The sequence below is a fragment of the Geotrypetes seraphini genome, chromosome 6 (assembly GCF_902459505.1).
Source record: "Geotrypetes seraphini chromosome 6, aGeoSer1.1, whole genome shotgun sequence".
Taxonomy (NCBI): domain Eukaryota; kingdom Metazoa; phylum Chordata; class Amphibia; order Gymnophiona; family Dermophiidae; genus Geotrypetes; species Geotrypetes seraphini.
Genome location: NC_047089.1, coordinates 131,203,826 through 131,225,326, shown reverse-complemented (window position 1 = coordinate 131,225,326; position 21,501 = coordinate 131,203,826). Strand labels below are relative to the sequence as shown.

The 21,501-nt window shown below is 42.1% G+C and overlaps 1 protein-coding gene across 2 annotated transcripts in view; it reads left to right on the top strand.

Annotated features, from left to right (window-relative positions):
- Window positions 1–7,470: 7,470 nt before the first annotated feature.
- FARP1 (FERM, ARH/RhoGEF and pleckstrin domain protein 1) overlaps window positions 7,471–21,501 on the top strand; it is a 541,848-nt gene continuing 527,817 nt past the window's right edge. Inside the window, exon 1 of one of the 2 annotated variants that reach the window (XM_033949732.1) lies at window positions 7,471–7,780. The gene's annotated coding sequence lies outside the window, so the exon portion shown is untranslated. The remainder of the gene's footprint in view (window positions 7,781–21,501) is intronic. The other variant, XM_033949731.1, reaches the window with a different exon arrangement.

Below are 21,501 nucleotides of genomic sequence, written 5' to 3'. Positions count from 1 at the left end.
GCTCCACGCCCTGTCCATTTCTTTGATATTTCTATGTTTCCCCTTGATGGGGAACAGCAGCTTTGCATTGAGCGAGAAGTACTCAGTTAATCTGAGTACTTCACACTCAGAGAATTTGGGCTTGTGCAGACAAAATCCATGATAGGAAGCCATCTTCTCTGTGAATCTATGATGTTTTTGCAAAGTACTCAGTTAATCTAAGTACCTCACCACCAACCTGTTTCAGCGACCACTATTATGTCTCACACTGTGGCTCTCGCTGCACACACACACTGACTGAATGAGAGTCAAAAAGTCAGTTTTCTCCACACTCTGTCCATTTATCCAATGTTCCTGTGCTTGATGGGGAACAATACTTTAGCATTGAACAAGAAGTACTCAATATGTATATATGGACTAGATTTATGTATGTATCTCTGTATTGTGGCCAGGCCGGTTCCTGAGTAAGTGGGAAGCCTGGCTCGGACCACAAGTAGATTTATTGTAGTGCCTTTTATGTGGCTGGATGAATGAAAACTCGGAAGACGGATTTTCTAGAAACTGCACTCAGGTTTATTAAAGTTTTAAAAAAAACATGGAACATGTAATTAGTTCTTCACATTCTCTAAGGCAAAACATGTGCTCAAGTCCCCGTGACCTGCCTGGAGTTTCCAGGTCAAACTAAACAGTGCGGGTTAACACAAAAAGGTTTGGTTCTAAACCAATAATTTCAGAATGTGTCCTTAGTTACTTGGTGCAGCCAGGCACAACCTCTGCTAGCTTTCAGATTCCTCATACAATTGAATCAGTTCAAGAGGAAAACAAAATCATTTACTTTCATAAGTCCCCCAGAAGTATGGTAACTCAAAACTTCTCACAATATCTTTTCTTAATTGGGCAGAGCTGCTTCTGCCCTGCTCCAAACCCTGCTTTAGTTCGGGGTTCCAATTAATCCGGACTGGATTTCTGTGAGGACTGGCAGGACCTCTCATATCTCACTCCCTCCTATATCCATGTCCTCTCCAGGTTCACTCTCACCAGGAACGCTGCTCATTTCCCAGTCATTAGCCCCATAGTCACGGTTGTTTCTCCACCCATTGACCTCAGGCTGTTCCTCCCATCCCCCTCCTTGCCTGCGTGTTAGCTCTCTGCTAACCTTTCCTCTCCAATGCAAATCTCCTGGATCACCCTCCCAGGGTTTGTCGGCAAGGCAAGAAGCCTTCCAGGCATTACAATCTCCCTCCTGATGGGCTGACCTCTGGATAGTGTTCTGGGCTGGGGAACAGGAAAACCTTGGAAGCTGCAGTCCCTGCTGGTTGCTGGCTGCTCTTGATTAGAACCAGCTAAGCTCCCCTGCTGAATCTGCCTGTTTCGTATTTGAGGCTGTCTGACCTGCACACTACGAGTGCTAACCCCACCTCCTCCTGGGTTGGTTTTATGTTTCAGAACTTGAGGAAAGGAGTAATAGGGGGAATAATTGGTTTCCAGTGCCCTCTCCAGGGCTGTACTATGACCGGCCTTTTCTCTTCCTCTCCTGGCTGTGCCGGCTGCCCGGGCTCCATGCCAGGTTTTCCAGGGACCAGGGCTGGGTGCTTGCTGGGTTTAGTAGTTCTTTTAGCTGGGACAGGAGCTTCCCTGTCACAGTATATAATCTTTTACGGTTCATAGTCTTTTACATCCTCCAGTTCAAACACTGAAGCTGAAGGCTTAACTATTTTATACCTAAAGCATACAGAATACTTCTCTTTCTGTGAATTTAGGCTTTCGCACTGGAGTTTCATCCATTCCCTGTGAATTTCTACAATGTTCCATGCTTACCCTTGCAGTCATAATATCTCTGTTGACTAATAATTTTTTAAAATATTAACAGTTCTTCATATACTTCTGACACTACATGCATTTATTTCTTCAGATGACAGTGAGGATGGGGAACAATACTTTCTCATTGAACGAGAAGTACTCAGTTAAACTCTATGAAACAAAAGACTTCTCTTTCAGCAGCCTATATTTTGACTATGTAATTGCCTTTTCAATTTCCAACTGCTTTTAATGCTGTTTGTCATTGCAGATATATTAGCATCCACCTCCTCTCGCACCCTATCCTCTGTTTCAACCCCACCTCCCCATACAAAGCACCACCCGGTGTCCCACCTGTTCTACCGCCGCTCCACCTGTGATTTTGGGACCAACCCCTCACCACCAACCACCCCTATTGCAACTACCACTATTATGGCTCACACTGTACACACACACTGACTGAATGAGAGCTATAGAGTGAAAGCACTAGCATTGAACAGGCACTGGAGTTTCCTCCATTCCCTGTCCATTTCTCCAATGTTCCTGTGCTTGCCCTTGAGGAACAATACTTTCTCATTGAAAGAGAGGTACTCTATATGTGTATATGTACTATATTTATATATGTATCTATGTATATAGTATTTTACATCCTCCAGTTCAAACACTGAAGCTCAAGCATACAGAATACTTCTCTTTCTGTGAATTTAGGCTTTCGTCCTCATCAGCAGCCTATTTTTTGACCATATAATTGTCTTTTCAATTTCAAACTCCTTATAATGCTCTTTATCATTCAATGTTATTATTCACTGTTCACGTCATGTTTACTTGTGTTCAATAATACTTACATTGCATTTAACTTTGCCCTGGGGGACCTATGTTGTCCATTCTATATGTTCACTGTATTATGCTTTGTTAAATAACACAGTTAACCAGAAATAAAAACATTATAATACAACTACTGAGTCCAGAATTTATTTTATTTTAACCATGCAAACTCCAATGAGATTATGAACTTATAATGACTTATGATGACTGAGGTTGCCATTCAACAAATTATTCTCTTTTAACATATTAAGACACTTCATAAAATTAATAACTAGAAAGCTGAAAACAAATTGTGGACAGTTTTGTTTGGTTTTTTTCAGGGGGATGGGGGTGGAGGGGGTTCAGTGAAGCTTGTATTTAAGCTTTGGAATCTCTTGGGCCTGAAGACAACTGAGCGTGAAGACAACTGAGCGCAAGACACTTATTGTAAGTTTGAAAATGAACGATTTAAACAAAGAAAAAGACATAATGACCTTCAGAAACACTTAAAACATATATTCTGTCACTAGTATTTTAGCCTGTTACATTAACGGGTGCTAGAATATATGTCTGTCTGTCTTTATTTCCATCTCTCTCTCTCTCTGTCCTGCTGTCTTTCTTTCTGTTTGTCTCTGTCCCTGGCCCCCTTTGTCTGTCTGTCTTTCTGTGTCTCTCCCTGTCCCTGTGTTTTTCTTCTTTTCTTTCTGTCTCCCTTCCTCCCCCTGGTGGTAGAATATATGTCTGTCTTTCTTTCTGTTTCTCTCCATACCCCTGTCTTTTTCTTTCTGTCTCTATTCCTCCTGCTGTCTTTCTTTCTGTCTCTCTCCCTGCCCCTGTCCCTGTGTCTTTCTTCCTATCTCCTTCCCTACTTCCCTGTCCAGCAGCCGCAGCATTCCCTCTCCCTCTATTTACTGCGAGAGGAGCCTGCACGGACCTAACAGCCCGAGCCCCCAGCAGTGTAACTTCCCGGTGGCTCCTCTCACGATCGCCGCCTTCTCCGACGCAGGAGCGGCTCGTGAGAGGAGCCGCTGCAGCGTCTTTGAGAAGTTGAAAAAAACTTTGGTCCGTCTCCGTGCTCGGCCGCGGCGGGCTACAGCTGCCGCGGCCTGCAGCCGCCAACAGCCGCGGTGGCCGACATCCGCCTTGCTGTATTTTTTTTTTAGTTGAAAGACGCGGCGGTGGCTCCTCTCATGATCCCCACCTGCGTCGAAAGTCTGACGCAGGCGGGGATTGTGAGTAGCCACCGCTGCGTCTTTCAAAGAACCGTAAGCCGCGCATGCGCACTTCCTATGGGTCGCTACAGCTCACGAAAAACGGACCCACGCGATGGGAGTGCGCATGTGCGGCCTAGCGTTTTTATTATATTAGATGTAAAAATCATTAAGCAAATTAAGCTTTACCAAATTTTGAGAATTCATACAACAAACATATCCTGCAAGACAAACACAAATAAATGATTACTTAGAAATAATGAAACTTAGAATAATGAAAATAACATAACTTACTGAATGTTACTCACCTCTAGGTTTACATTAGCCTGGTTACCTTAGCATTTGACAGATGGATCAGATGAATAGACACTGTAGGCATCAGATTAGGGTCATTTTATTATGAACCCATTGCAAACAACACCCACTATGCCCATTACCTTCCACTATAACAGGTCTCACAGTCCCCAATGAATATGTCTGGTAATGGGACAAAAGCACCTGGGTCAAACGCATAGATCCCCCAAATCCCCCACAACGCCGGCGCGATCTGTATTCCGTAAAGTGTGTGTGTGGGGGGGTTCCACACCAATATCCCCCATTGGAGCACCGTCGCTTCCGCTTTGCACTCAGTTGTCTTGCGCTCAATTGTCTTGCGCTCACCTGCCAGCGCTCAGTTGGCTTGCGTTCACCTGCCGGCGCTCAGTTGTCTCATGCTTAGTTGGCTCACGCTAAGTTGTCTTGTGCTCAGTTGTCCCGCTCGTGCATATTACAGAAAATAATTTGCACTGAATTGTCTTGCGCTCAAATGTTTTGCGCTAGGTTGTCTTCGCGCTCAGTTGTCTTTGCGCTCAGTTGTCCACGCGCAATTGTCTTGCGTGCAATTGTCTATGAACCAGAGAAATGTTACTGAGTGAGAGTACCCAAGAAAGGGCCTTGGTGGGTAATAGTGGACAAGCCCATGAACCGTCGGCACAGTGTGCAGTGGCCGCTAAGAAAGCGAATAGAATGCTAGGTATAATGAAGAAGGGTATTACAACCAGAACGAAAGAAGTTATCTTCCCATTGTATCGGGCGAGGGTGTGCCCGCATCAGGAGTACTGCGTCCAATATAGGTCGCCATACCTAAAGAAGGATATGGCGATACTCGAGAGGGTTCAAAAGAGAGTGACATGTTTGATAAAAGGTTTGGAAAACCTTTCATACGCTGGAAGATTGGAGAAACTGGGGCTCTTTTCCCTGGAAAAGCGGAGACTTAGAGGGGATATGATAGAGGCTTACAAAATCATGAAGGGCATAGAGAAAGTGGAGAGGGACATATTCTTCAAGCTTTCAAAAACTACAAGAACGAGGGCATTTGGAAAAATTAAAAGGGGACAGATTCAGAACCAATGCTAGGAAGTTCTTCTTCACCCAACTGGTGGTGGACTCCTGGAATGCGCTTCCAGATGGCGTGATAGGACAGGGTACGGTATTGGAGTTCAAGAAGGGATTGGACAATTTCCTGAAGGAAAAGGGGATAGAAGGGTATACAGGGTTAATATACAGGTCCTGGACCTGATGGGCCGCCGCGTGATTGGACTGCTGGGCATGATGGATCCCTAGTCTGACCCAGCAGAGGCACTGCTTATGTTCTTATGACTTGATGTTTCCTACCTTATAGGTGGTTAAGGGTGCTAAATCCAGATTGATGCAGCCCTTCCTGGGGGTCAGAATTGCAATATGCTGGTACGGAATATTGTGCACCTTGCCCTAGCCCTCTATGTTTAGGTGGCCAGTCTGCTCTTACTCCCAGGGTGTTCTGTCAACCAATTTTTGATGCTATTTAAAGGAGGCCAGGTGGCACTGCTAGAGCCAGAATGAGAGGGCTGGGGTGTACTCAGGTAGGGTTACCAGATTACCCGCCCAGTTCCACCCATCCCTGTCCCATCATGTCCCAGTCCGACCACCAATCCCACCCTAACCCTGCCCCCACTGCTTGCCGGGTTTTCAAAAGCCATCTTGATCTCCAGACGTCCTCCAAAAGAGGACATTTCTGAGGGATGTCTCGTAATCAGGGGTGCCCACACTTTTTTGGCTTGCAAGCTACTTTTAAAATGACCAAGTCAAAATGATCTACCAACAATAAAATTTAAAAAAAACACAAAACACACTGTACACAGAGAAAATGTTAATTATCATTTGAATTCTGTTTTTTTTCCAGAGGTCAAGGTAGATGACTTTAAAATATGCAATGTCACCTCAGTAACTATACTAAAATAGACAAATATACCCCTCCCCTTTTACTAAACCGCGATAGCGTTTTTTTAGCACAGGGAGCTGCACTGAATGCCCCTGTCGCTCATAGGCTCCCTGCGCTAAAAAACACTATCATGGTTTAGTAAAACGGGGCCATAGTGCAAAATATAGCCAGCAGATATAAATTCTTAAAACAGACAGTTTGATCACTAAATTGAAAATAAAATCATTTTTTCTACCTTTTTTCAGGTGATTTCATGAGTCTCTGATTGCACTTCCTTCTTCTGTAAAGCCAATATTTCTTTCTTTCTGCCTTTCTTTCTCTCTCCCCCTGCCTGCGTACCTTTCTTTCTCTCTCCCCCTGACCCCCTCTTTATTTCTGCCTTTCTTTCTTTCTCCCCCTGCCCCCCCAAGCCATCGTGCCAATTTCTCCACTTCCCCGATTCTTTTCCTACCTCCATCCCCAAACCACCAACGCGATTTCTCCATGCTGCTTCCCCGAGCTAGGCCTGGCATGTACAAACGCCGAGCCCACAAGATTCCACCTCCGACGTCAATTCTAACATTGGGGCGGACATTCCAGGCCAGCCAGGCAATGATTGGCTGGCCCAGAACTTCCTCTCCGATGTCAGAATTGACATCAAAGGTGAAGTCTTGTGAGTCCGGCGCTTGTACGCGCCAGGCCTGGCTTGGGGAAGCAGCAGAGAGAAAAATATTGCAAAGGCAACGCGATCGATTCGCGGTGCCTTTGCGATCTACTGGTTGATCGTGACCGACCATTTGGGCACCCCTGATGTAAACCATTCAGAGCTCCCCTGGGTGAACAGTATAAAAAAACTGAATAAATCTGGATAATTAGTTTCAATAAGATTGACCAGGTTACTGAAATTCTAAATCCAAAGTTTTGCTGTTCTTTTTTTTCCCCTCTGTATATATGTTATAGCCTATTTTTTTACTGCCCCTCTTATTGTCACTCTGTAGGTAGCCTATTTTACTGCCCCTCTGGCTGTCATTCTACAGGGAGTCCCCGCGCTGATGTCTTCTTCTTCTCTGCTGGTCCACCCACACAGGAAGAGAAGAACATGTCAGAAGGGGCGGGACCGGCAGAGAAGAAGAAGACGGAGTTGCAAGCCTATTTTTATTCCTGTCTGGTTGGCATTCTAAAACTAAAGCGAGTCCCCGCGTTGACGTCTTCTTCTCTGCCGGTCCGCCCACACGGGAAGAGAAAAGCATGTCATAAGGGGTGGAACCGGCAGAGAAGGAGAAGACGGCGTTGTAGGGGACTCCAGTAAATGCCTAGTAGCTGCTGTGGCAATCAAAAAAAGAGGAGGGCTACTGTTAAGGTGGACCAGGATCCTGGAAAATCCTGCAATTTTACCAGGATCTCAGTACAAGTCTATGAGGATCCTGCAAATCCTGGTTTTACCCAGACCCTTCTGGGATGGGGAGCGAGTGGGCGGGGGAGCGCTAGGCCTTTTCTTTTCCCGGCCTGCAGGCGGCAGCAGTGACCTTCCACCGCTGCCGAATCCTAGTCGCCAGCCACCCAAACCTCGCCGTGTAAGCGGCAGCTTAGTCCGCCATGGTGACTAGGGGCAGTTTTCGCTCCTCTTCGTCTGCTCCTTCCCGATGAACTGCTTTTAATGGCTTATCCTCTGGTCCCAGTCTGTGATAGCAACTCCCGGGGGGTACGCTTTTCCTGGAGATTTATTTACAGCGGGGCAGAGAGACAGTACGTTGCCGGCAAAGCCAAGCAGGTAAGAGGCGGAGAAGCGAAACCGGGGAACAATGCACAGCGCCGGGAACGCGCTCTTTAACGGGCGGGGGGGGCAGGTCCCCGGCGAGTGGCGTAGAGCTGGGCCGCGAGCTTTGTGCGTTTTAAAATAACACGGGAGAGGCGAGTGGAGTTCTGGGATTGCTCCAGGGGTTTTTTTTTTTTTCTTTATTGTTATTTTATTTGCTAAGCCAGTTATTTTCATAACCCAAGAAATGCGGAATGTGAACGGGAATTTGTCAGGGGGTGAAACATAACTTTTCACGGTCGATAATCATTTCTAACACGTACAAGGTTCTTTAGCGGGTTGCTTTTCTCTCTCTCTCCAGCTAATCTGTTTTTGCTAGCATAAAGGTTGGAAATGTAAGTCTTGGATGAAATAGTTTGTATAACAGGGTTTCTTATTTTACGCCCCTGTTCTAATATACTCCTCTCCTTCCCACTTCCACTCCCTTTACAGGACGCCCTATTTTCTTGTAGAGATGATGCGGTATACAAACCTAAGGTTTAGATTAGATTAGATTTCCCTACTGCTGACCCTTAGGTAGATCCTCTTTCTGGTAAACCCTCGGCGGGATTATTCCTCAACTGTCTCATAACTCGCCCCTCCTCAGGTCAAGGGTTATTTTCTCCGGTAACCCTAGTCTCCTTCCTGCCTCTCTTTCTTTTTTTCCTTCCATCCCCAGCAAGATCATCTTTCTGTTTATCCTCTCTTTATGTGTATATTTAGGATTGCCAGTTGTAGTTATTTTTCGAATTATTGAGCATGGTGTGGGGAATCTTTATTAGAGAAATGTTCTGCGTCTGGGAAGAATGCAGTGAGAAACTGTTGCTGCTCAAATCACCGAAAGTTTCATGAACCTGCTTCATTACCCCTGAAGGAAGATTTTCAAAGTGTGTGGTGGTGGTGGTTCAGTCTGATGTGCGCATGTAGAATTCACTTGTGTGGGTGTAGTATGAAAATATTTTTTTTCTCTGTTGAACATGTCTGCAGTGTCTTGGAGTAGACTTCAAACCATAATATGACCTGATTACAAAATCTTTCCAAATTAGCCAGCGGCAATTCACATGCTTTGCGTTAGAATACTAATAATGTTATAATTACTCTTTTGTTATAGAATTTTGGGCCTAGCTATCTTTTATTTGTTGTCAATCTTTATATTTCTGGTTAAGAGGAAGAGGTTAGGAAATAAAATGTATAAATTGTAATAGAAGTGACATGAAGATATATAAAATTGAATAAAAGAAGTTATGCAGGAAGAAAATAATAAAATGTTGCAAAGTAGGAGCAGCTAATGCAAAACTTTTGATCAAAATATATTGCACTGAGAACTTGATTTCAGTTATAGCAAAGTATGCATTTTGATCAGATTTTTATATCCATACAATTACAATACAGAATAAGACAACTGCTAAAACTAATATAATAGCTTTATTTATATACAGAGCGGTTTACAAATATAATAGCTTTATTTATATACAGAGCGGTTTACATCAAGAATAAACTGCATAATATGCAGTGAGGATACATCAACACTTAGCAAGAACATACAACAGCGTAGATAAAGAAAATCAATCAATAAAAATTTTTATGAATTTATCAAAGAAGTGAGTCTTCAATGATCTAAATATTTGGTATGAGCTCAGAAGTAGATAACTTAAAGTGTTATTCCTGAAAATATGTTTTGTCAAGGTATCTTTTAAACTGACATCCATTTGGAGTTGGAAATAAAAATAAGGTAGTTCTATGTGTAAAACAAATTCTGTCTGAGAGAACAAAATGTTTCCTGAGTTAAGTAGGTGAAGTGCCAAAAAGTGTTTTATAGCAGGGGCAACCAAATTTGAATATTTTTCTGGCTTCAACTGGTAACCAATGTAGTTTCTTATAATATGGTGTAATGTGTTCAGATTTCTTCAGACCAAAAATTAAACAAATTGCTGTATTTTGAATGATTCTCATTAGAGAGAACGAGAGGGCACTCTCTAAAGTTAAGAGGCTAGATTCTGTACAAACATAAGGAAGTTCTTCTTCACCCAGAGTGGTAGAAAACTGGAACGCTCTTCTGGAGGCTGTTATAGGGGAAAACTGGACCGCTCTTCTGGAAGCTGTTATAGGGGAAAACACCCTCCAGGGATTCAAGACAAAGTTGGACAAGTTCCTGCTGAAACAGAACATTCGCAGGTAAGGCTAGTCTCAGTTAGGGCACTGGTCTTTGACCTAAGGGCCACTGCGTGAGCGTACTGCTGGGCATGATGGACCACTGGTCTGACCCAGCAGTGGCAATTCTTATGTTCTTTTTATGGTATATTTGGGAAATACTTTTAAAACCAATTGAAGGAGATTTTTTTCACTCAGAGAATAGTTAAGCTCTGGAACGCGTTGCCAGAAGATGTGATAAGAGCGGATAGCAAGGCTGGTTTTAAGAAAGGGTTGGACAAGTTCCTGTAGGGAAAAGCCCATAGTCTGTTATTGAGAAATACACGGGGGAAGCCACTGCTTGTCCTGTATTGGTAGCATGGAATATTGCTACATCTTGGGTTTTGGCCAGTTACTAGTGACCTGGTTTGGCCACAGTGAGAACTGGTTACTGAGCTTGATGGACCATTGTTCTGACCCAGTAAGGCTATTCTTATGTTCTTATCCTAAGTAAATGATATTACAATAATCCAGAGTGCTCAGAATGAGAGACTGGACCAACAATGTAAATGAGACAAAATTGAAGTATGATTTGAGAATGTAGTTTCCATAATATATGGAAGCATCTTTTTGACCAAGATGTCACTGTGGACGTGAAAAGTCAGAGACTGATTTAAGTTGACCCCTAAAATTTTTATGGTAGAATTTATAGGAAAGTTTCTCCCATTCAGATTTACAGAAGTTTCCTCAATTATACTAGTTGGGACAGTATTAGGTTCTATAACACAGTATTACAAAAGCAAGGAGGAATTTCTATGGTGATAAAATCATCAGATCCAATAACCAAAGCTGTACATTGTTTAACATCTGGCACTTCTTAACCTCTAAAAAAGACTCCTCTGTACTGTACTCCCCTCCTCTCCAGCAGCGGATGACCTAGCAAAATTTTTCGGTGAAAAGGTTGCTACTATAAGAAGCTCTTTTCATCAGCAGTCACTTACAGTTCTCTGGTGCCCGGAAACACTAACCCTATCCCAGTAGACTGATCCTGGACAGTCTTTGAGTATATATCCGAAGCCCAGGTTTCAAAATTGTGCCACAAATTAAAATCTTGCAAATGTGCCCTGGACCCGTTTCCTTCTTACGTATACGAGAAAATTCCCATGCATGCTATTTCATCTTTCACCAGACTTATAAACTCTGCCTTACTATCAGGCCTATTTTCTGTAGAAATGGGACACATTGCCCTGACCCCATTACTGAAAAAAGCCAATCTAGACCCATCTTCACCGTCTAGCTATCGTCCCATAGTGAATATTCCTCTCCTGACCAAAATGCTAGAGTCTATCATATCTACTCAGCTCTCATCTTATTTAGAGAGATTCTCCATTCTTTTACCTCAAGTGCCAATGTGGCTTCAGACCCAACTTCAGCACTGAATCCCTACTGGCCTCATTAATTTCAAAGGTTCAGCAACTACACTCTTGTAATAAGTTTGCTATCCTATTACAATTCAATCTATCTGTGGCCTTTGTTGTCCACCACGATATTCTAATTTACCAACTTTCTGAGAGAGGCATTGATTCCACAGTCTTAGACTGGTTCTCAAAATTCTTACGTTCTCGCTCATACACTGTTAATATGAATGGCACCATGTCTTCTCCTTGGAAGCCATTATGCGGAGTCCCGCAGGGATCACATCTGTCCCCTATTCATTTCAACATCTATATATCTACTTTGAAACTTTTCCAACTATCTCCCTCTGAAACATTATATACATTTGCAGATGACATTATATTACATTAGAGATTTCTATTCCACCATTGCCTTGCGGTTCAAGGCGGATTACAAAAGAATTACAAAAAACGTATTACAAGGAGAAGATATCTGGTAATTTCTAGAGGAGATAAAGAGTGGATGAGGTTGCTTTGGGGAATTGGGAAGGTGTTGGGAAGTGGTATTGAGAGTGGGAAGGAGCTAGCGGTATTCCTTGTCCTTCTTGAGATAGATTCGAATCTTACCAACCTCACTGAGAATATAACAGCATGCATAACGAAACTCCAATCCTGGGCTCTCACTGTATAAATGAAGCTGAATGAGTCAAAAAAAAAATATTACTTTGGCTTGGCCCAAAATTAGATCAACTACCTACACATTTCATTACCTTTTGGTCCCACACTGCAGATTGAATTCTCAAGCAAAGTTTTGGGCGTCATTATTGACTCTACACTTTCATTTAACGACCATCTCAACACTCTGGTAAAAAAATATTTTTTAGTCTCCACATGTTGAGAAAAGTGAGATCCTGCTTCCACCAACAACATTTTGCTGTCCTTGTACAATCAATCATCCTTTCCAGGCTGGACTACTGCAACTCCATCTATCTAAGTCTAACCAAGAAAAGTCTCCAAAGACTTCAGCAGATCCAGAATACTGCGGCTAAGTTGATCTTTGCAAAAAGTAAATTTGATCATGTTTCCCTGCTTCTGTCAAAACTTCACTGGCTTCCAGTAATTTCTAGGGTTCACTTTAAGGTGCCTGCCTAACATTCAAGATCTTGCATGGCATTTCTTCCTCCTCTAATTCCACTATCTTGGAATTCTGCGAGACCTGACACTACCAGATCCATCCAAAAACTTAAACTATCTTTCCCCTCGCTAAAAGGCGTTATCTATGCTGGAAAATTAGGGAAATCTCTTTTCTTCAAAATCACTGAGCTTTGGAATAACCTTCGTTCCCTGCTGCGGAATCTGGGCTCCTTCCAATTATTCCGAAAGCATCTGAAAACTTAGCTATTCTCAAAAATGTAAATCTCGCTATCCTCTTTATAATCACTAACTTAAACCATGCTGAGTTCCAACTCTATGGAGAGGATGCGGTATATAAACTTAAGGTTTAGTTTAGTTGGTTTAGCCAAGAATACCTTTGTTTTATCGGGGTTTAATTTTAGCTTGAAATTTTTTGACCATTTTTCTACCAGATCAAATATAGATGATAGGAAATGTTTGGTTTCAGATGACAATGATATGATGGGAACAATGATAGTGATATTATCTGCATAGATATGTTTGCAATTTAAATTTAGAATGTTCATATCCTAGTGATCAAACAAAACAAAAAAAGAGACCAAAAAAATATTTAAATACCTTTAAATCAAGAAGGTGCTCAGATCCAATGAATGGAAAGAAAATCTCCAAACTGGGGACAAACCCCTGTAGGGACTTTCACAGAGTCTATCATTGCACCATCCCCGAAGGTAGAAAGGTGATTTAAAATTTAATTCATTGTGTCAATTCTTATAAATATCCACTGGTGTAAAAGCTGTGTTGTTCTAAATAATAAACCAAGTGCAAAAAGTCCACTTAACTTAGGGTGGTTAAGAAGGAAGTGTCAAAACAGTGATTGCTGGCAGGGTTCTAACGCGTTTCGCCGATAAGCTTCTTCAGAGAACCCCCCTCACGCTGGATGTAACCACAAGTTTGGATCTGAGCACCTTCTTGGTTTAAAGGTATTTAAATATTTTTTGGGTCTCTTTTTTTGTTTTTGTTTGTTTGTTTGTGATGCCATATAGATGTTAAAAAGAGTAGGGGATAATGGAGATCCCTGAGGCACACCAGAGTTTTTACTCCATGTTTGAGAATACATTTGTTCACTAAGGACTTGATGACGATGATTTTTCAAGAATCCATTAAAGCAATTTAGCACATGGCCCGAAATACCAATGGCATTAAGGCAGTTGAGAAGTATATCATGGTCTATTAGATCAAAGGCGCTGCTTAGATCAAATTGTAACACTAGCGGGATTCAAGACAAAGTTAGACAAGTTCCTGCTGAACCAGAACGTACGCAGGTAGGGCTAGTCTCAGTTAGGGTGCTGGTCTTTGATCAGAGGGCCGCCGTGGGAGCGGACTGCTTGGGCACGATGGACCACTGGTCTTTCCCAGCAGCAGCAATTCTTATGTTCTTTAAAATAGATGGCAAGACGGTTTTGGTGCTATAATTGGCACGGAATCCTGATCGATATTCATACAGAATGGAATATTTATCTAAGTAGTTCATCAGGTCGATATTAATTAGTCCTTCCATCAGTTTAGTAAAAAAAAACAACAACCCCGAATATTGGCTATAGGCCTAAAGTTAGAAATTGTTGATTATGGGTTCCTTATGTTTTTTTGTGATGGGAGTGATGATAATGTGACCTAGATCCTTGGGAAATTTCCCATTGAGCATTAGATATGTAATCTATTCAAAAAGCTTGGCTTGTAAGGAAATAGGAGCCAACTTCATGATTGTAGGAGGACAGATGTCTATTGAACAGTAAAATTTGGCATATTTTTTTTTATAAAGTTTAAGGAAGTTTTGCCAATTGGAATTTTCGAAACAGTTCCAGCTCATGTCAACTGGTACAACCTTCATGGAAGATGGCATGAGAAAATAGTCAAATTATGTCCCTTGAAAAGACATTCTTAAATTAGAAATTTAGGGCCCTTTTACAAAGGCGTGTTAGCGGTTTTAGCGCATGTGCTAGCCGCTACCACCTCCTTTTAAGCAGTTGGTAATTTTTTGGCTAGTGCGCGCTAATCTTGTGCATGCGCTAAAAACTCTAGCGCATTTTAGTAAAAGGAGCTCTTAATTCTAAAATAAAAGGCCAAACTTTTCTGAGGCCGGTGGGTGTACAAGAGAGGATCATTTAAAATGGTCGATTTCAAACAGAGTAGTAACTAATTTAAAAAGCTGTTTACTATTTACTGTAGCTGTACCTATTTTATTGGAGTAAAAAATTAATCGTTTTTCTTTAATTAACTTTTTATACTCCTTTATTTTAACTCTCAATTTAATTTATCATTTTCCTTCTTTGTTTTATTCCAAATTCTTTCTAATTGTTGAGCTTCTCATTTTAATGTTGTTAATTCCATATCATACCAACCATCAGTTATGTGATGTCCGTTTTCCTTTCTTTAAAGGTGCAATTTTGTCTAATATCTGTTTGCTAAGATTTTCCTAATGTAAATTGAACTCCATTTCTATATTAGAGTTGGATAATAGATCAAAAAATGAGTCCAAAAAACTATTGGGTTTAGTGAGCTTCTAAAACTTGCAATATGGTATTCTTTTTGCTTTTAGAGTTTACGTACTTATTAAGTTGGGTTTTTTTTCTCCATAAGATTTAGAAATTTGAGATTAAATGGTGTGACCAAATAGTTTCTATTCAGGTTTCATTAATTAAACTAATGTTAGGTATAAATCTTTAGAAGGAAAAAAAATAGATCTAACTGATGCCCTTTCTAGTCAGTAGTAGTCATAGTAGGTATGGTAAATCCCAAGGATGACATGAATGAAAATAAATCTTTTACTCTAGAATTGTCTTTCTGTTCTAAATATAAATTGATGTCGCCAAGTAGGAGATTGTATGCATCTTTAGAGACATTTAATAAAAGATATTTTAAAAAGTCCTCACAAGATTTATTCCATTTTTTTTTTGAGGGGGGGGCATAGAATAAAGTATGGTAGTAATCAAACTAAAATATCTTGCTTAGATAATTTACAAGAGAATATTTCTAAATCTTCAGCTAATTTTTTTGTCTAAAATCTGAAAGTCCCAAAGTGATATCTTAAAATGATAGCAATTCCCCATCCTCTTTTTGAAGTCCTAGATAGAGGAATAATTTTACTATTGGGTAGAATGTTTATCTGTAATAGGTTTTTAGAGCTGTACCGAATAGCTCATATTCGGTCAAATACAAATAATGGGCATTGAGCTTTAACATAACAAATAATAAATGAAGCAATGTGAAATCGGAGATTGTGTTTCAGTAGGATTTAGTATAGTAGAGCCTCATATTATGCATATTTGAATTTAAATCGTTATTGGGATGAATATGAGTAATGTGTTTGGGGCACTATTCGAACCTGAATTGAATATGAATATTCAATATGTACATACTATAGACAGTAGGATTGATCAGGTACCAAAGTGGGTGACATTGTCCCACCTTGCCCTGACAGCTCTCTTCTGAGTATGCACTTTTCCCCATGTGCAGCAGGATCCTTAATTATATAACTCTTGGAGAGCTAAGGGATTGTGTGTATGATCAGTACTGATGTCTGTGGAAAAACTATTACAAGTAAAAAAACAAAGCTTTTTTTGTTGACAGGATGGAATCAGGCACACAAGTAGGTAACTCCTATGCTCAGGGATATGAAAAACATGGTACTATGTCTCTATCAAAGGCTTGAACAGAGTTTTTCTATGAGATGAAGTGATAAGGATAAAATAGAGAGCATTCCTTGCCAGTCAGTCTGAGAATTGATGAATCAAATAATAGGACAACAGCCTTGCAATTTTCTTGCTGTTAGATATTTCTTTCAGAGATCTCTAAAGCTTGAAAGACTGGGTTCTTGGATACAAAGACCAGGCATAGGATTGAAAACTCTGGTGAGCCTGTAAGTTTGTCTGTTGAGCCTGTGAGTTTGTAAAGATGAACAGCTTCTATGACTAGCAGTGACAAAATCCTAAATATTTGTGGTCTTCCTTTTGAGGCATAGAGATCCCCCTTTTTCCATGCCTGTTATAGGATATGTGTAGGAATGATGCTGCACACACAAGGCTCAGAGTGGGATGAGGCGAAGGTCTCCCTGTTCAGGCGCCACTTGTAGGAATGTCCCACAAAGGAAACTTAAACAAGATAAGAGAAAAAGGGTAAATGTATGTCTGGTTAATATGTGGCAAGAGAGGGGGGAATGCCTCAGCCTTCTGCTCAAGGTGCAACCCTTGTCCTTGCTTAGAATGTATACGTGGCAGGAGGGAGAGAGAGAGGAAATGAGAAACAGGGCCTCGGAACCAAACCCAGGCCTAGCTAGATCCACACACAGGCCCAGATCCGCACACAGGGCCTAGGTCGGTGTGCTGACCTGGCCTGCGTTCAGAACCGCCTGCATGTGGACCCCGCCAATGTTCTGATGCCCTGGATCAGAACTTATCAGATCTCCATCCCTACAGATATGGCAGCTTGGTTGTCTGTTTTAATTAATGTTGAATGGACTCAAAAGGTATAATATATAAGGCTGTAATATTAAAGGAATAGGAAAAATCTTTTGGACTTAGCATCCCTCATCCAATGTTGGAGATTTCTGTTGATAGAAAATGTTGATACTACAACTGAACAAAAGGATACTTGCAGACAGGTTTTTTTTGGATATCAACCAGTGCAGCATAGTTCCTAGTCACACTGAATACTAAAAGACACTTATGGAGAGGTTATGATTGAACATTCAGCAGCGCTGCTGAATCTGTATGAAAAGTGGATGAGATACAAAATAAGAGTGAGCATACTGGTTTCCATTGGACCTTGAGATTCCTTAGAAGGCTTCTAAGTCTGTAGCTAGATGAATCTGGAATAAATGAATTGCTTTGGGCATCAGATGCAAGGCCTTTATAAAGGCCTTGGCAGAAACAGTGTCGGAAAGCCCAAACTTTTTTTAAAAATGGAAAATTCAGAAAGGCATCTAGACCAGTGGTCCCCAACCTTTTTGACACCAAGGACCGCTTTTATAGAAGCAAATTTTTCCAGGAACTGGTAGGTGGTGAGGATTTGGGGCAGGTTCATAGAGCAGTTTTATACACAATATACATTCTTTTACAATCCCTCTGGAGCCTATGGGGTAGTGCATCCATTCCAGCCTTGGCTGTAGAACTTATAAATAACACCAACCCCCTCTGCGAGGTCACCTATGCGGTCACTCCCCTTGAAGTTCAGTTTGATTCTGCAGCCTTGCTGAGAACTTCTAGTTTTCTTCTGCCTGTGATTTTATTTCTCAATTCCTAATCTTTTTTTTTTTTTTTTCTTCAGTACCACGGGTTTGTCCTCGTGTTGCGGATAAACTCTGTGCGAGTGATTCTTTGGCGGGAGATTGCAAACATTTTAAAGTTTGTCTGCATCTGGAGGGTGCTTTGTAAGCCTTTTGGACAGCCTGTAGATTGAATCTGGTCTCCAGGTTCGGGAGCCACCTCTCCCCTGGTTCATCTACAAAGGGGTAGAGTGCAGGCTGCTGTGATTCCGAGGAGGTATGCCGGGATTGGAACCGCACCGCGTGTCTTTCTTGATTTCCTTGAGGGGTCCTGGTGATTGTGATCTAAGGTGACAGGGAAGTTGAGATGGCCAGAAGATCTGAAATATCCAGTTTAATCAGCTCCTGAGGTAATGATCTCCCTATGCCTGTACTGTGTATTGCTGGCTGCCATTGAAATGCATTGCAGCACATGTCTGTGGTGTCTAAGTCACAGACTTTGCCGATTTTGGCTTTTCCTCAAATCAGGGTTTTGGGGGATTTCCCTGCATGCCCTGGTCCCCCCCACCTGTAAAATCCTAAAATCGCCGTTTTAGCGTTTTCCTGCGTTTTGTTTTGTTTTTTTTAATATAAATTTTTATTGAAAATTTTTGTATAAACATATATTCCAAACTAAACAACAGTACAAAGTCAACAGCAGACAACACAAGAACCTCCATATTGATCCTTCACGGAGGCCCAAAAGACCCACCCTACCCAAATCAACCCCCCTCCCCCAGCATTCCAGTGTCAAAAGTTCAAGAGAGAACTTCTAGGTCTATGGGACAGACCGTCCCATACAGGGGCCTAGATTCTCTGAAATTTCTGCCAGGGATTAGGGCCACCCTTACGCACATCCAAGTATTCAAATTTTAATAGAGTAAACAGTTCCTTTCTCCACATCGTTACCGTAGGCGCCTCAGGCTATCGCCACAACACAAGGATACATGTCCTGGCCAATAAGGATGCTTTGTGCAAGTTACCCTCTCTAGACAAACCCAAGGAAGTAACTTTGGAAAAAAACAAAATATCCGCCCGCAGAGGAATCGGCTTACTCAATGTCGTTCGTAAATACAAAGCAACAAAAGACCAAAAGGTCTGAAGTCGGTCATAGGACCAAAACGTATGAAGTAGGCCAACCGGGGTGAATTGGCACTTAGGACATCGAGCAAAGGATGCAAACCCAGAAACATAGGCCCGGTATGGAGACACATATAGCCACAGAAGAAATTTGTATTGCTGTTCCTGTAAAACTATGGAACGAGTCAGCCGAGGCAAATGTTTCATGAGAATACGGAGGCCCTCCCCTGTGACCTGCTCAGAAGGAGACAAATCCTGGTTCTACACAGCAGCCATGCCTTCATAGTCCCAGGGAGTACTGAAACTCCCTAAACTGGTTTGATGAAAAGACAAACTAGTCCTAGTCAAGCGAGATAAAGTCAGAGTCTCGCACACCATATCTGCCATGTCTTCATTCAAAGTGGTCAAAAAAGAAAAAAGGGGGGTATAAAGGATAACTAATACTAGAATTATTTTGATAAGTTTTATTTTGTGTATTTATTTTATACCTCAAGTCTTATTTATAAAACAATCTATTGTTACTAGTAAACCGCACCTACCATCTTTATCTTAAACTTATCAAAATAATTCTAGTATTAGTTATCCTTTATACCCCCCTTTTTTCTTTTTTGATTGTTAATGTAGTGGGTTGGATATTGTGAGTAATGATCCGTGTGTTTGTTAGTTCATTCAAAGTGGTGGCATCTATAGATAGGAGGTAGTGAGAAACTTGACGATAGTAAAGTCACTCAGTGGCCTCCAGGAATCCAGCCATTTGCAAGTCCTGAAAGGAACAAGGCACTGAAAGGAACGAGGCACTCCCTCCGGTGTCACCACATCACGCACATAACAAAGTCCACGAGCACTCCAGCGCTGTAAGAACCTTTTGGAAGCATCAGGGTCCAGATCTCTATTACCCCAGAGAGGCAACAAAACCGTAGACGTAAACGGCAACTGCATGCGCTTGCACAACCATGGCCAACAATGTTGCATGGATCGCAACAAAGGATGACTTCTAGTAGGAAAAATTTGATGTGGGTGCTTCGCATGAAGATAGTAAAGCAGGTGAGTAGGTGCCATCAATCTATTCAAGAGTGACAGGAGTATAGTGTTGGGTGTTATGTATCCAGTCCACCAGGTGTCTGAGAAGGCAGGCTATGTTATATCTCCTCAGGTCCGGTAGTGCCAGTCTCCCATGCCCGACAGGCAGAGACAACTGAGTAAGCGTCATGCGGGGCTTTCTATTATTCCATAGAAATTTGCACAATACAGAGTGATATATACCAAGATCCTTGTTGGTAAGATACTTAGGAAAGGTCTGCATCACATACACCCACTGGGGGAACAAGACCATTTTAAAGAGAGCTATACGCCCCCTTAGTGACAGTGGAAACCGGGTCCACAGACCCAAGAGATCTCTGGTTCTCCCCAGTAACACCGTGAAATTTTCTCTGTAAGCCTGAGATAAATTACCAGTGATATAAACCCCCAAATATTTTAGTTTATGTGCTACCTTTCACAAAGGAAAGGGAAGAGAGCAATTCGCATAAGCATACCCACCAATAGCCAAAGCCTCCGACTTATCCAGATTTAATTCAAAACCAGACACCGCCCCATGAATCTCAACCAACCTCAAGACCCGCGGAAGAGACTGACCCCGCCGAGTCAACAATAATAGAATATCATCAGCAAATACCAGACAGCGCACCTCCTCCCGTCCCATAGACAACCCCAAGACCAACCCATCCTCTAGAATCTGTCGCAACAAAGGCTCCAACGAGAGAATAAACAATAAAGAGGAGAGGGGACAACCCTGGCGGGTACCATGCTCCACAGAAAAACAAGCTGAAACCTGACCATTAACCAACACTGCCGAGCTAGGATGGGTGTACAAGAGGCGAACCATATCCAGGAAAGCCCCCCCCCAACCCAAATCTGTCAACGAACAAATAGTCCCAATCCACCAATCAAATGCTTTACGGGCATCAAGACTTATCAAAAGAGCCGGAAGAGAATGAGTGGCACTATGCTCAAAGCTGCCATCACCTTTCGAACATTCCAAACCACCTGCCTTCCGCGGACAAACCCAACCTGATCAGGGTCAATTAACTCAGGCAGCAAAACAGAAGGACGATTGGCCAGGATTTTAGCCAGAAAGCTTCAATTCATAATTAATCAATGAAATGGGACGGTAGGAATCCACAAAAGCCGGGTTCTTACCAGATTTAGGGATCAACACAACATGGGCACAGTTAGCATGGATAGGAAAAGCCCCCCCGATACACCACCCGATCAAAATAGGCATCCAAGGGGCCCTTGATATGACCCAGCAAAATTTTATAAAATTCAGAAGACCGTCAGGTCCAGGGGCCTTCGTAGTGGAGAGTTCCGAATAACCTGCCGGATTTCCAAAGCCGAGATAGGAGCATGCAACACCTCACCGGCGTCCCCCAAAATCCGAGGCAAGTGTAAGGTGTCCAAATATGAAACTGTAACATCCGGCGACGAAGGCCTCCCAGTGTAGAAGTCTTGAAAGTGACGATAAAATATCTCAGTAAGTCGGTCCCAGTCAGTAATAAAGGACTGGTCATGCCAAAGTCCCTTACAATAATGAGGGCCTTGACAAGGGTGGACCAGCCAAGCCAACAATTTGCCTGAACAATTCCCATATCTATAAGATC